General features: G+C 35.1%; 1 pseudogene across 1 annotated transcript; it reads left to right on the plus strand.

Annotated features, from left to right (window-relative positions):
• The first annotated feature begins 11,536 nt into the window (after positions 1–11,536).
• LOC309793903 (alpha-enolase-like) lies at positions 11,537–12,548 on the plus strand (annotated as a pseudogene). Its single transcript has one exon. The product of its transcript is annotated as an alpha-enolase-like (transcript).
• The last annotated feature ends 297 nt before the right edge of the window (positions 12,549–12,845 follow it).

Consider the following 12,845-nt stretch of genomic DNA (forward strand, 5'->3'; position numbering starts at 1 on the left):
ACCACTGCGCCACCAGGGAAGCCCAAGAATTATTGATTTATATAATCTATACATGTGTTAAAATACAGGTCTGTTTTTCATAAGTCTCCAATATAACAGGGGATGAAAAATAACAAAATTTTAGTTCCTTTCATGTAGAATTTTGGGCCAATATAGCAACTTGACTGGGTGTGGCATCTGAACTCCTTTTATATTGTTCTGCTGCCCTTTTCAACATGGCTTCTAATGCATTGTTATTCTAGTTCTTGTCATTCCATCTCCTTACTAACTAGGAAGGAGGAGGGAAAGGAAAGAGGACTAAAGGGGAATATGCTTATCTCTTTTTAAAGCACCAGCAAATTTCTTTATATGGGCTCACATGTTCTAAATTAAAATTATTTTTATTAATAAAAAAAGAGGAATATAATTCTTGCTGGACAATGTAGTTATTAGGAAACACTTAGCTGCCACTGTAGCACCCAAATAAGATAATGAGCAACTTGCAGGTAGGTTTGTGTCTTGTTCTTTCAAAAGTATCACCTAGCACAATACTTATGCATATGTAAGAAGTAAACACTTGTGTAAAAAATGAGTGGTGTGAAAAAATAAATTATACAAAGAAAAGGTCACTCAGAGCTTAATGAGTTTAACAAGATAAAGACTTGATAAAAACTGTATCTTCTTAATATGGAGTAATTCCATTCTTTTTATTTATTAACATTGGTTGGTTTTAAATACCACAAATGTGCTCAATTAGAGGACCATCTGTGGGGTTATTAAACTTCCATGTTTCTAACAATTGCATTCAAATGAAGGCATCTGTATTTTTATGAACCATCATTTTCTTTTCCTTTGACTTTTTAGTTATCATATGCTCTTTTCACCAGTAAGTGAACTGGTTAAAAATAAGTTACATAAGAAATTTTCTACTGTTTTTTTACTTATACCTGCTTTTTCCAAAAGTCTCTGTTTGAAGTGGTTAAAAGAAAGAAAAAGGAATCTCATATTTAAATAAAAAGTGCAGAGTATTTGCCAAAGCAATATAAAGTAAATGTTGATTGTGCAACTGTGTTTTTCCAGATTATCCAAGTTTGGCTGTTAAAAAAAATGTAGTCACTATTGACATTAACAAAAAGAACTTGGTACACTTCATCTTAACCCACACAATTGGATTAACTCTTACCTCTGACAAATTCAATGCCCTGATGCAGGAATCTCTCAGTATATGTTTATAAATTTGATCTTTTTAAGACTGTCACATGGAACCTGAGTATTCAAGTATTAAATCTTTTATCACAATTAAGAGGGAACTGTTAACTTATTTTTTGCTCTGGCTACAGCAGTATTGCCTCCTATTCTGCTGGACGAGTGGTAAGCCTGGATTCTGTTCCCTATTCTTAAAACAATATGACACAGCTTGACTATCCATCCTGCTATCACTGAGTCTTATCTTTCCAGATATTCACCCCATGAGTCTTGATTTCTCAAATGGCTGCCCTACAGAAATGACAATTTTTATTTATCTCATTCAAGCAGTTCTTTTTTTTTTTTTTTGCATTACGCGGGCCTCTCACTGTTGTGGCCTCTCCCGTTGCGGAGCACAGGCTCTGGACGCGCAGGCCCAGCGGCCATGGCTCACGGGCCCAGCCGCTCCGCGGCATGTGGGATCCTCCCGGACAGGGGCACGAACCCACGTCCCCTGCATCGGCAGGCGGACTCTCAACCACTGCGCCACCAGGGAAGCCCCTCAAGCAGTTCTTTATGTGGGTGTCAGAAGAGTGATTGAGGCACTGTGGTTGCCAATATTTTACAGATAATTCAGTGAAAAGTTTATATATTTCTTTTTCTTTTCATGTTTATCATATCCTTTTCCTAGATTTCTTATACAAGATCTCTTGGGAAAATGAAGGGCAGGCAAAAACTTGATAATACAAAATACACATTTTAAATATTATATTTCTCACCTAGTGCTATTTTTTTTTAAGCAATACTATTTGCCTTGATTCTCCTCTTTCTTAGAAAGAACACTCTCAAGGGAGACTTCTAGATCTCTTGTATAAGCATACCCTTGGTAATCAATTCCAGTGGCTCACCAAACATGCCAAGATACATCTGAATCATAGCTGAATCCCTTTTAGTTTATCCAGCTGAGACACTGGCCTTATGAATAATCAGCATGTCATCAATATATGCTCATGCCTAACTGAAAGTCTAATTTAACAACCAAGAAAAGATTAAATACTCTAGATTATGATTATTATGGAGAAGTATATTCTTAGTTTTTTGTGTGTTTGTACTAAGAATTCACCCCAGATTAGACCTTTATGATGAGAGCAATATGGTTTCTTAATTAAAAAAGACCTCTTATACATACTGGCTTCTCAGCAACCTCGTTATGGTTTTGTGTTTGAATTTAGGAGGATTGTATTTGCTATCATGGATATTGGAATATAGATTCCAGTCACAGTTCTGCCATTTTCTGTCTGGGTTTACTATATGAAAGCTTTGTTAAGTTTTAAGAATTTCTATTTTTTCTTTATAATGTGATACTAATTGTGCCTAGATCTGAGAGTTGATGTGAGAATTAAACAAGGGAAGGTAAAGAACAAAATACTTTGCATAGATGAGTATTCAGGAAATTGTAGTTACAGTTATTGTTATTAATTTGAGGAGAGGTCAGTATTAGTTTGTTGATTAATATATATTATTTTCATTAGAAAAATCTTCTCCAGAACACTGAATTATTATTATTATTATTATTATTATTATTATTATGACCTTTAAAATAAAACAGCCAGTTATTTTACCAGCAAAATGGATTTTTTCAGGAGGAAATTGCAATTCAGGACAAGCAAGCTATAGCAAGAGCCAATGACAAGTCTAACAAGCAAAGAAGAGGAATGCTACTTTATAAAGAAAAAAGAGGAAATTGGGAGGGGTTGTATTGAAACAAAGTTCACTTATTAAAAGTAAGAGTTCAGGATGGTGTGGCAATTCCCGCTGGCTGGACTTGATGCTGGGCAAGGAGAATTCTTCCTGTTAGGGTCTATAATTGACATCTTCCTGTCGGGGTCTGTCACTGATGTGAAATGGTAGTGCCTGAGGGATTCCCCTTCTGACCTCCTGACTCCATTTTATTTATTTTTTTAATAAATATAATTTATTTATTTTATTTTTATTTATTTTTGGCTGCATTGGGTCTTTGTTGCTGCACACGGGCTTTCTCTAGTTGCAGTGAGCAGGGGCTACTCTTCATCACGGTGCGTGGGCTTCTCATTGTGGTGGCTTCTCTTGCTGCAGAGCACGGGCTTTAGGCACGTGGACTTAAGTAGTTGTGGCTCGCGGGCTTCAGTAGCTGTGGCTCGTGGGCTCTAGAGCACAGGTTCAGTAGTTGTGGCGCACAGACATAGTTGCTCTGCGGCATGTGGAATCTTCCCGGACTAGGGCTCGAACCCATGTCCCCTGCATTGGCAGGTGGATTCTTAACCACTGCACCACCAGGGAAGCCCATGACTCCATTTTAAATGAGCTTTCCTTTATTCTGTTTCACACATACATATAATAAAATATAGTGAACATAAAATTCTGAAGAAAATATTTTTTCATAAAATTACCTAAGTGAAATCGTAAATATTTCGGAAGTTAATTTATAATCACACCTATTAGAATTACACTAAAAATGGTAATTATGCAAGAGAATGAAATTGATGTATTAACAGTTTATTGTGGTGATCATTTGCCCTATATAAATAAATCAAATCATCACATTGTACACCTTACACTTACATATGCTATATGTCAATAATCTCAATAATGCTGGGAAAAAAGATATTAGGGAACTATTCTATGTACTGTTCATCTCTATAATAAATTCTAGAAATGTTTTTAAAAATGTTTAAATTTTTTAAAAAGGAAAACGATGGAGGCAGAGATTTGAGTGATGTGTTTATAAGAGTGCCTGGGGCCACCAGAAAAAAAGAAGGATCCTCCTCTGGATCCTCTAGGAGAAGCACAACCCTGCTGATACCTTGATTTTGGACTTCTGGCCTCTAACAACGAGAATAAATTTCTACGTTTTAAGAAAAAAAGAATTACAGTACCCTATCTAAATGGTTAGCATTCTACATTTCTGAGACTCACTTGTTTCCAGAATGCAAGCATATGACTGACAATTTTACTGATTAGATGCTTCCTTATTAAACTTGGATGAGGAAATGAGCAAAACCGGGTGGCAGCTATACACTTGTTTTAGCAAGCATACAGTTGTTATTCTAGGGCAGCTGTGTGGCATTCATGGGGCAGCTAGTCCTGAGAATCATATATGCAGAGGGACGGGTGACACAGGCATTATTGTCTGAGCTGGAGAAATCCTGCCCTGTGGCTAGTTGTTTCCTAGATTCCATGCATCTGGCTGCTTTGTTCCAAGCTGTGAAGTACCCAGGACTGACTCTGTCAAGCACTCCTGAAAATGCTCTGAGATGTCTAAAATTCTTTAAGAAATCCTTTCCTGCTTAAATAAGTTGTAATGCAATCTGTAAGAATGTTTGAAGATACATAGATTTGTACCTCCATTTCTTGATTTACCTAATTAGGCAGCGTCCCTTGACACCCTGCTCTGAAAGATGGAATGCTTAGCACACTTATACAATCTCCCAACTGATTTCCTCTTTCCTCTTACAAATATTTCAGAAAGGTGTGGTTATTTTTTGGTTAGCCTTATAATTTTAAATTACATGATGCAGGGTATAGAGTTATTAAGTTTCTATCCATATAACCTTTTTATACATAAATATCCCATTATTATTATTTTTTTTTTACTTATCAGGATTTATATAACATATTTTACTCTAACCTGAATGTAAATATACAGTTATTATTCTGTGGGAAGATTCTAAAGATTAAAATCCAGAATCTCAGGGCTTCCCTGGTGGCGCAGTGGTTGAGAGTCCACCTGCCGATGCAGGGGACACAGGCTCGTGCCCCGGTCCAGGAAGATCCCACATGCCACAGAGCGGCTAGGCCCGTGAGCCATGGCCACTGAGCCTGCATGTCCGGAGCCTGTGCTCCGCAACGGGAGAGGCCACAACAGTGAGAGGCCCACGTACCGCAAAAAAGAAAACAAAAACAAAACCTCAGATATTTAATGTTATGATTTAGTGATTATTGGATGTTACAGAAACAAGTATTGTGAATGGACTTGAAAAAAGAAGAAAATGTAATTTTACAAAAGCAAATTTGTACCACTTACTTAGTAATATTCCAAGTATAATATATAAACAAATGGATTTCATTTTCTTTTATTATATCACTTGCTCAAAATATGTCTTTCTTTCTATTTGATTTGTATTTGAATTGCACCTTTTCAGTAATGTTTTGTTTTTTATGGAGTCCATATCTTCCCTTTTACTTGGATTAAAAAAAAAAAAAGAATTACATTCTCAATTATTTTCCTCAGAAAGATACAGAGGAAATAAATACTTTGAAATTTTCATGTCTAAAATCATTTCTCTGCTTCATATTGTTAATATTTAGATACTTTAAAAAATGTATTCAAAATACATTCCTTAATAATTTAAAATCATTATCCCTGTGTCTTATAGTATTCAGAGTCTCTGTGGAGATCCTATACAAATTCGGTTCTCATTCTTTTTAAATAATAAGTCTTCCTTGCTTATTACTTTAGTGAACTTTTTTTGATCCTTGGTTATCTCAAAGCATATTCATACATATCTACATATGTTAACACTTTTCACTCTCCTACTACTCACTTGTGCCTTTCAATTTGAAGACTTCTGATTTTCTCCTGCCTTTGGAAATCCTTCTCTGAGGCTTATTTCCCTCTTCCATTATATCTCTGGTAATCTCAAACTCCTTTTACATGAAAATTGGAACCCCTATATTCATTGGCCATGTCTCAACTTTTTTTTCTATTTACATACGTATATATATTTTGGGAATATTCTTAACTTTTTCTTCCAGTTCTTCTTTTTCCCTCTAAAAATTGTTCTAATACATCTAAGTACTCCTTGTTATTGGCTTGTTTTAAAAATATTAGCCCGTTTTTGACTAAAAGTTAATTTTTTAAAGAGTTAACTCATCTCAGAGGAGATTTAGCGATTTAGTTTTTAAAATTATCTTAAAATATCTTCTATCACTAAATTACCTACTTCTTTTTAACAATTTTCCAAATCATTTTTCTTGAAATTTCACTTTAGATAATATTGATTTTTCTTTAAAATCGTTAATTTCTGGGTAACAGTTCTAATTTATAGATAACTGAGGAGGATTTTATTTGTCACTAGGCAGGCATGTTTCCCCAGAAGGATTTTCCCTTAAATGGGAGGATGCAAGGCAAGCCCTGAATATTAAAGTAGACATGCTGACCGTAGGGTTTTTTGTTTTTGTTTTTGGTGACTGTAGGTTTTAATTAAAGGTGTGTGGTTTGGGTGATGGGGTAGGAAGACCACACATGGGCAAGTTCTCCCTCTGTTATGCAATGTATCCAATCCAATCTCAAAAACTGGGCTTTTCTCTGGGACTTCAAAAGTCTTATTAAATGTTCTTTAATCTGCTCATATACCATGTTAAAATTCTTTCTCTCTCTTTCTTTCATCTCCCTTTCTGTCTTTTCTTTTTTCTAGATTTTTTTTCCTCTTTGGTCCTTCCTTCCTTCCATTTTTGTTTGTTTCTGTCTTCTTCACAACATCCTTTACCATAAACATGCACTGGATAATTATACATTAAATTCACAGGCATAATTATTTTTCATAGTCAAGCTAGGAGATACCACAGGAACAAAACATATATATATGTGTGTGTGTGTATATATATACATATATATATATATGTATATATATACACATATACATACATATATATATTTAATGTGATAGCACATTTATATTAACTTCTTAAGCACTGTACTTCATATGCCTCTAACTTGATGTAGAGATTTCTCTCCTAAAAATCTTCAATAAATTAGGAACAAAGGAAATGAGGCCCACAATTGTTGAAATATGAGTTACATAAAGGCAATTTTATACTGACAACTACCTTTTGATATTCCTTTATTCATTCATTCACCTTCTCATTTATTCTACTAAGCTAATGTTCCTTTTCTGTGTGCAGTGGTGAAATGAGTTGTAAGGGATTGAGGGAGTGATATTTCTTTGGGTGAGGGATATTCTGTATAAAAGTTTAGAATATCCATGGGCCAATATAAAAGATTTTTTTAAAGTGATTTTAATGTGAATGACACTCTGAAGGTTGTGACTGATTATCTGAAGATACTGGGAAACATTCCTCCAATGGGATCCTTATAAGCATTTTATAACATTGATGTTATATTGACTTGTTAGACACCTTGTCTAATTTATAGCCAGTCAAACCTATTTTAGGCCTTGAATAGCTATTAACATTTAGAATTTACAGATAAACAGATAATAGATAAAATAATCTAATCTGATTATCCTTTACCCTTGTACAGTGATCACCTTATATAGAAATGCTTTTCTTCTTCAGCATAATTATCTGTTGAAAGAGTCATTTTCTTAATCACTGTCCTATAGAGTTTCAGATAATTATTCGGGGAAACCTGTTTTCTTTTATCAAAGTTGTTTCTTAGTGAGCCATGATCACCAGCCAATTAGATATTTGTTTCATTTAGGTGAATGGGTGTCAGTTAAGCAATACAAGCCAATATTTAGGTTCATAATTCCCCATCAGAAACTATAAAAAATTCAAAGTACACTTCAATAACTCAATTATACAAGTGTACAATATAATTAAGTTACTGTATGCTCTACCACAGAAAGATTTTTTTTAATTGAAGTGTAGTTGATTTATGATATTGTGTTAGTTTCAGGTGTACATCAAAGAGATTCAGTTATTTTTCCAGGTTATATTCCATTATAAGTTATTACAAGATATTGAATATAGTTTCCTGTGCTATACAATAACTTCTTGTTGCTTAGCTGTATATAGTAGTTTGTATCTGTTAATTGCATACTCCTAATTTGTCCCTCCCTCCCTCCTTCCCTCTCCCCTTTAGTAACAATAAGTTTGTTTTCTGTCTGTGAGTCTGTTTCTATTTTGTATATAGATTCATTTGTGTTATTTCTTATATTCCACATGTAAGTGATATCATATAGTATTTGCTTTTGACTTATCTCACTAATCATTATATTCTCTAGGTCCACCCATGTTGCTGCAAATGACAATATTTCATTCTTTTTTATGGCTGGGTAATATTCCATTTCACATCATTTTAAGCCAATCATCTGTTGATGGTCACTTTGTTGTTTCCATGTCTTGGCTATTATAAATAGTGCTGCAATGAACATTGGGGTACATATATCTTTTCAAATTAGGGTTTTTATTTTTTTCTGGGTATATAACCAGGAATGGGATTGTTGGATCATATGGTAACTCTATTTTTAGTTTTTTAAAGAACCTCTACACTCTTCTCCATAGGGGCTGCACCAATTTATGTTCCCACCAATAGTGTAGGAGGGTTCCCTTTTCTACACACTCCCTTCAGCATTTATTATTTGAAGACTTTTTATGATGGCCATTCTAACTGGTGTGATGTGATACCTCATAGTTTTCATTTGCATTTCCCTCATAATTAGGATTGTTGAACATCTTTTCATATGCCTCTTAGCGATCTATATATCTTTTTTGGAAAAATATCTATTTAGGTCTTCTGCCCATTTTTTAATTGGTTTGGTTTTTTTTGTGATATTGAGATGAATGAGTTGTTTGTATATTTTGGAGATTAACCCCTTGTCAGCTGCATCATTTGCAAATAATTTCTCCTGTTCTATAGGCTGTCAAAAAATTACAGATTTTTTGTGTTCTATGTGTAGCTTGGTCTTCTTAATCTCTAACCTTGCCAGTTCAGTTGTTGGTACTGATTATCTCAACTATATTATAACAAGGATTATATGAGGAAACTTTTTAAATTGTAATATTTGCATCAACTTGATAATGTTTAGAAACTTATTTTTTCCTCATGTTCAATGGCTAAAGAAGAAGTGATCTCAATATGATCAAGTTGATGCCAAACATCTAAACATGCAACCTGTTTTTGACAAAATAAATAAATCTCTGAAAAATAGTATACACTTTCCTGTGAAGTTTATCTGATAATATATATGATATTAAAAAAATTTTATGTCATATTTATGTTGTTCTGTTTGGTTCATGTGGTAGTTCATGTATAAGGTGGGAGAATATGATTGATAATGTAATTCACAACTTTGGGTATTAAATGAGTGGGGTTTCCTGAATAGAGTCAGCAGTCAGGAGTTCCGTCTCTTTATATTACCATATTTTGTCTAGGGCACTCTTTTTAGTTTATAGTAAAATAAGAAGCCAAGCATGAACAATAGAGACATTAAATATGTTGGATATAAATAAAGGCAAGATAAATTTTAGAAGACAATAAATACGGATATGGGTAATATTGAAATAGAGTTCACCATAAAATGTATGTCATAATATGTTATTCAAACTTATCAGTTTCTTATAGAGTCAGTAATTCATATGCAAACAATTTTTACTTTCACACAGATAATTAAAATGGATTATCTTTGTTGTGTGAATTTCCTTTCTCCTTGATTCCAAATTAGTTCCCTTAGAGGGCTGGTTCATTTTTCTGAGACAAAACAGTATTCACCATCTTCCTTTTTCCTCTGTGGAATAGGCTGAAATTTTAAAATTCCCTTTTAGTTCAGCCACTAGTAATTTCACCTATGAAAGCTTTAAAATATTCAGAAAATCAGAAAGGCTCATTAAGAATAAAGAAGTTTGTATTTGTATTTAAACAAACGAATATTGATTCTGGAAAAATTATCTAAACATATATAATCTTTAAGTAAGGTGATTTTTATTCACATTAAATAGATCACATGAACAATAAAGTTGAGTTTGGACATAAAACCTTTGAACATTTGTTGAACTCAGAATTGTGATCTGTTTTTTTACCCGTTAGACTAAATACTAATTTGTTCTGTAAACTTTATGAAAATTCATGTAGGTAATGCTCTTGGTCTATACTACTGAAGAAATTATCTGTGGGGTGTATTTTAAAAGAATATGAATGTTCTGAAAACCAGCCTCTGAACATAATCTCCAAGTATAAAAAGTGATGATTTAGCATATTAAAGTACTAAGGAGGTGGAAAGGTAGAAAAGTGACTATTTTGTTTTTTGCTGTTGGTGTTTTATTTGTACTTGATTTTGAAAATAAGGTAATTAAAAATGAGGGACAGACTATAATCAAAATGAGTTAGAAGGAATTTTATGTTAGAATGAGTAAGGATAGTTGTTTCTCTTGTATTCATTTGTAGAACATGTAACAAGGCTATTCTTCAGATCAAGAATTTCAGTGAATTGATGGGCTGCAGAATTCAAACAGCACATTTAATGTATGTGCACATGTAACTTTATAGCTTATTATAGAATTTTTTCAGTCTAATTTCAATTTTCTAACCCTATTCATTCCTATCTCTTTTTTTCTGTTTTTTATATAATAAAGCTTGGATGGCACTTATCTAGTCCAAAGGTAACCATTTCAACCCTTTCCAACAAATGAATTAAGGACTTCAACAAACAAAACCTCAGTTGCATATCATGGCATCTTTATTTCATGCATTAATTTACCTAGTATCCTATAATTATGTGAATCCTTTAACTTGAATTGGAGAAGAACTTGAATTAACTTGAATATGGAACAACATAATGTTTTGTTTTGTTTCATTTTTTTCTTTCTTGGGAACTCTGTGAATTGATTATGTAAATACACAGCAAATTTGAAACTAAAAGTCACAAATCACGTCTTAAAATCTAGACATAATTTTCCCTGCCACGATAGGATAGAAGCACACTTTATTTTATTTTGAAATTAAGATCGGTAATTTACCAATATGATAAATTTTTCTGCAGTGATGTGAGGGGATCTGGATAGTCAGATGAAAATTACAACTTCTGAGTTTAATAAAGTTATTGCTAAATTCCTTTGTGGAAGCATTACTCTCTAAAACCTTAAGCTTGATGGCTTATAACCTCAGGCATTTATTTTTTCACAGTCCTGGAAGCTAGAAATCCATTATCAAGGTGTCAGTAGGACCATGTTTCCTCTGACAGCTTTAGGAAAAACTCCTTCCTTGCCTCCTCCTAGCTTCTGGTGGACTCTGCGACCCTTGGCATTCCTTAGCTTGTAACTGCATCACTCCAATCTCTGCCTTTGTCCTCACATAGCCTTCTTCCCTCTGTATGTCTCTTTTGATGTGTCCTCTCTTCTTTTAAGGGCATCAGTCACTGGATTTAGATCCCAGCCTAATCCAGTATGACTCCATCTTAATAAATTACATCTGCAAAGACCCTGTTTCCAAATGAGGTTACATTTTGGGGTTCTGGTTAGACATGAATCTTGAGAGGACACTATTCAATCCACTACAATTACCAGTTAAAAATTTTAGGTAAATGTATTATATTTGTAGATCAGAGGAATATGTAAACTGAGCATTTGGAACAAGTAGAAGACTGACAAATGGATGATAGAGAAGGATGAAATGGAAAATAAATCTAAATATAGTACTAACTTCATTTTGGGAGGGGCCCTGGCTGTCTGTTAGGCTAGGTTTTTTATAAAGGGTGCCCCTGTACCTCCAAATTGCTGACTTGACTGACAACTCTGAAGTTATCTTGTCCATTCCAGCCTTCAGTGTGATTGACAGTGGTTCTCATGCTGGCAACAAGCTGGCCATGCAAGAGTCTCTGATCCTCCCTGTTGGTGAAGCAAATTTCAGGGAAGCCATGCACATTGGAGCAGAGGTTTAGCACAACCTGAAGAATGTCATCAAGAAGAAATATGGGAAAGATGCCACCAATGTGGGGGATGAAGGCTGGTTTGTTCCTGAAGAATAAAGAAGCTCTGGAGTTGCTGAAGAATGAGATCAGGATAGCTGGCTACACCGATGAGGTTGTCATTGGCATGGACTTGGCTGCCTCTGAATTCTTCAGTTCAGGGAAGTACGACCTGGACTTCAAGTCTCCCAATGATCTCAGCAGGTACACCACACCTGACCAGTTGTTCGACCTGTACAATTCCTTCATCAAGGACTACCCATTGGTGTCTATTAAAGATCTCTTTGACCAAGATGACTGGGAAGCTTGGCAGAAGTTCACTGCTAGTACAGGAATCCAGGTGGTGGGGGACAATCTCTCAGTGACCAGCCTGAAGCAGATTTCCAAGACCGTGGGTGAGAAATCATGCAACTGCCTCCTGCTCAAAGTGTAGCAGATTGGTTCCACGGCCAATTCTCTTCAGGTGTGCAAACTGGCTCAGTCCGATGGGTGGGGCATCATGGTGTCTCATAACTCATAACCGAAGTTATCTTCATTGCTTACCTGGTGGTGGAGCCCTGCACTGGGCAGATCACAACTGGTGCACCTTGCCTAACCCAGTGATTGGCCAACTACAACCAGATCCTCATAATTGAAGAAGAACTGGGCAGCAAGGCTAAATCTGCTAGCAAGTAGTTCAGAAACCGGGTAGCCAAGTAAGTTCTGGGCAGGTGAGCACCTGAGCCTTTCAGTCACTAGTTGGCTGGCTAGAACCCTGCTTCTGATGTTTGCACAGATAGTTCAAGGTCTCAGTTGATACATGTAGGGGCTTCTGGTAGTTAATGCCCTTCTATTATCCCTGTGATGTTCTCTCACTGCTTCCTTAGAACTGCTTCAGAAGCCAAGTTGACCATCTGAAACCCTGTTGGAAACCTTAGCTCTGTAATCATGTCACTGGCCCAAATCATAGTTTTTCTCATCTTTCTTTCCACCAACTGTCTGGAGCCATGAGAATCT

Source organism: Mesoplodon mirus (assembly GCF_964341445.2).
Source record: "Mesoplodon mirus genome assembly, chromosome: 2".
Lineage (NCBI taxonomy): Eukaryota > Metazoa > Chordata > Mammalia > Artiodactyla > Ziphiidae > Mesoplodon > Mesoplodon mirus.